At 37.4% G+C, this 3,954-nt stretch overlaps 1 non-coding gene across 1 annotated transcript; it reads left to right on the top strand.

The window, feature by feature from the left end:
* Trnac-aca (transfer RNA cysteine (anticodon ACA)) lies at nucleotides 1–72 on the top strand. The gene has a single exon. It is a non-coding gene; the product is annotated as a tRNA-Cys (tRNA).
* Nucleotides 73–3,954: the final 3,882 nt, after the last annotated feature.

Raw genomic sequence — 3,954 nt, 5'->3', positions numbered from 1 at the left:
GTCTCTGTGGCTCAGTGGTAGAGCATCGGAGCGCAAATCCGAAGATCTGAGGTTTGATTCCTCATGGGGACTCAGATTAATTCTTTACCGAGCTTAAAACTTACTATCTCTACTATTTCTATCTAGTTTCAATATATTGTTCCAGTAGTTGTGATAATATTCAAGGGTTTTCTTTGATTTGGTTATTTTTATGTAATCTGTATTAATTTGGATATCATTTTATATCTGTTTCATTATGTAACTGATATTAATCATGCGTTTTCTGTTACCATTAATCTGTGGTAGTACATTGTTCATCTTTTCAAAGATTGCTATTATCTTATTCTTATAACCTGTGGATATATATATATATATATATATATATATATATATATATATATATATGTCATACTGACACTTGGGGGTGTCATGCAACAGGTTTGTGTGTTACCTTGCGGTTATGTTTTCATTCTGCATTGCCTGGTTGAACGATCACTTCAACATGTCGATATTATTTAACTGAAACCAAAACTTTAAATAAAGTCACCTTTTCAATTGAATGACACACAATACCTCGAATTGGTGCATAATTGTATAATGTATAACCGTTAGAGCCCATTCTAGTTTCAGTGTTATTAAGATGTTCCCATAAGTTATCTGATGTCTGCTATGTGGTTATTTACAGGTGGTATCGTATCTTTGTGTAACACAGCCTGCAATTTATTCTTCAAATATGCATATTGATTCTAAGCTATTGTTTCATCAACGCATTCTCTTAAGTACCTAATGTTAGAGTACATCTGATGCCAAAGATGTTTGACGTCTTCTTCCCATAAATACAGTAAGCTGTGGTAAGAACTCATCGAAGCAATATAAGGGAACCTCCACAGAACGTTGTACAGTCATAAACTGTGAACTTCAGCATGGCTTGCCACGGCCAGGCTCCTTGAGGTGCCTCGGAACCACCGGAGGTTCGTGTTACGGGACGTGATCCAGAGATTGCTAAAAAAAAAAAAAGGACCAAAAGAGGCTCTTCTAAATCTTGCAGTAAACCCTTTCTCAAGTTGCTGAATTATCGATATAGTTTGCGAGTGTAAATTATAGCTGTAATTTTTTGATAAGTATCAACTCCCGTCCAAAACAAACTCCACTGGTTTTATTCTTTCGGAAACCTGGTTCACAGGTAACTGGAGAAATACCAAAGAAAGTATCAAAAAAATCCAGTTTGAGTCTTTTATAAATAACAAAGGATATATTAGTTAGGGGGAACCATACTTTACCCGCTGAGGCAATGAGATCTATGTGTACCGCTAATAAATAGACAACAGCCTCAATTGGCGCGAAAAAATATATACTCGAATATTTGTCCTTAGACATTATCTGTTCCGGGAAGCGAACAATTTTCCGAGAGCGAAGCTCGAGGCAAATTGTTCGCTTCGAGGAACTGGTAATGTCCAAGGAAAAATATATACCTTGGATTTTAAACCACTTGTTAGTTTCTGTCCAGTTATTGTGGTCGAACCGCAGCCACTTCTGAGAATTCGCTTCCTTTTACAAGAATCAGTAACACAAATGAAAGGCAATGAGTTTCCTAAGGTCTGGCTATGAAATTACAATTGTACCCACACAGTACCCTATTTACGTCTACTGCGGAAAAGTCTTTAAATATAAATGAAATGAATATTTTTTAAGTCTATGATATAAATACTCTTCGGAATTACCAAAAGTTTATGAATTAAAGCAAGAAAAATTGTATTTTACGCTCCCCCTAAAGTACGAGTAGAAGTGATGTCAGAGAGTGGGAACGAGTTCCAATCAATCAAATCCTCGACTTTAAAACGATAGTTATTAAAAGCTGTAAAGCTTGCGGGGTTCTTTATCTAGGGATCTAATGTGCTAATGGACCTACGAAAGTTTATAATTTGTCTAAAACCTAAGATGTACAGCCATCTCGAGAAAGTTCCCGATGACGACTTCAGTAAATTGTGTCAGTCATATTAATCTCACAATACCTCTGTTTCCACTTGTGCTATTGTGGTGGGAGGGGGGAGAGGGGAGTTTGCATAGTTCATCATTTTTCAAGTTGTAATTGCTATATCATAGCAACAAGTGTGTTAAAAAAAAAAAGTTAAAGGGTCTCGCTAAATTTCCCTCAAAATGACCCATTTAGGAGTGGTAAAGCTATGCGCACATAAAGAACTAATTGACATGGCGAAGGGAAGTATTGGAAAACATTTACCACCCTTCACCCGTCTAAACCTATTTTTTCTCAGACAACAGAATGACCCAACGTGTCTTCAAAGATCAGTAAAACGTTAGTGCGAGACCTCTATTGGAGGTTCTCGTTTAGCCCCCTTGAAATTGTTGCATCATCTCTCCCCCAAAGCAAACCTCTATTTAATAGACTATTGAATAATATCTGCACCCATGAATGGAAGTCCAGATAAACATGATATGATAAAATTGATTAGTATCTACTTTTCCTATTTAGTCTTGACGGGGAGTCGGACAACATTTGACAGCGAATTTCTTCGTTTTTGTTAGCATTCCCCTTGAGAAAGAGATTAATGTACTATTCACTTACGCGATCAAGCTGTCACTTTGGGAACCAGCCGTCTTCATCTCTTTTCAGAGCTATGGCGGTGATATCTCCTATATCAGCAACGTTCGGTACAGAGAATTGGTCAGTTCTGGAAATCCAAGAGTATGGGTGAAATAAATATTCTGTGACGTAGATTATATCTTCATCAATCTACCTTAGAATTTATACGAAAACCTTCATTATGTCAATAACGTTCTTCTGTTTGTTCAAGGGGAACATTTCCTCTCTCGATCGAAAGCCTTCAATCCTTTTCTTACCACATAACTAAATATATTTTTTATTTTAATTCCTTTTTTTATCCACACATTTCAATTGTTGTAGAAAAAAAACTGATATAAGTCAGCTTAAAACTAAATGAGGACAGCAAAGTATATTTCTCAAGCAATATTCTACACTTTTTTCAGGTTGGATATTTGACTCCGGCTCCTGTTTAGGTAATAGTTAAATCCTACCTTCCTTTCTCAAAAGGATCTCTTGGGCCCACCAGCTTCTTTTCAGCGGTCGACCTCTTTGTGCCAATGATTCTGATTAACACATTAGCATCTGTCCCACGTCGTACTCTGAAAGTAGGAAATTATGTATTGGACGGACAGTGCTTCTTCGTATCTCCCATGTCATTCAAGATCAAAAAAACGTTTTCCGCTCGATAGCATCTACGCTGTAGTTGCCCCCACTGTCTCATGCAATGACCTGTATTTGAATTGATACACAACAACACTTACATAGAAAACCTTAAAACCACGCGAAGCAAAGTGAGAGAATTATCAGTTCGGTGCGAATTTCCATTGCGGTTCAGTTGCGACCCGTGTCGTATTTTATAGTTGTCCCCTGCAATTCGGTAATTTGAAAAGTTATTCCAACTGGCGCTAGCTTCAAAATAAACTGATGAATCAGACACAGTCAGAGATACATAAGTCCTTTTATAAGCGATTAAAAATGAAAAGTGGCTATATATGTATTTATTGAATTTCGAAATGAGGAAATCCGATGACATCAATGCCGGACTCAGAGCGTGTCAGAATTGAACAGAAAATTTAGACGAAATAGATCCTTTTGTTGAAGACCGCAGCTGGACAAACGCTTTTATCACCTTCTATCAATCCGTGCTGTTGTAATTTCTTCTTCCTTTTCTTCTCATTAGACTGCGCAGTGCAAATAACCCCACGATAATGCTCAAACAGATTTCACTGGAGGAGACTGGCTTTTTTTTTCTCGTTTCAATTATATTTACAACCCTTCACCTGGGTCTCGTAGAAACTGCATCTTGCGCAATGACTGTCACGTAGTCTGAGCGCCACACAGCCGGAAGGTGATTTACCCGTGTTGAGGTTGATTTGAAGCGCTGAATCAGAGCAAAAATAGCGATTAATCTG

Source organism: Pocillopora verrucosa, chromosome 1 (assembly GCF_036669915.1).
Source record: "Pocillopora verrucosa isolate sample1 chromosome 1, ASM3666991v2, whole genome shotgun sequence".
NCBI classification, from domain to species: Eukaryota; Metazoa; Cnidaria; class Anthozoa; order Scleractinia; family Pocilloporidae; genus Pocillopora; species Pocillopora verrucosa.
This window is presented reverse-complemented; position numbering and strand designations above follow the sequence as displayed.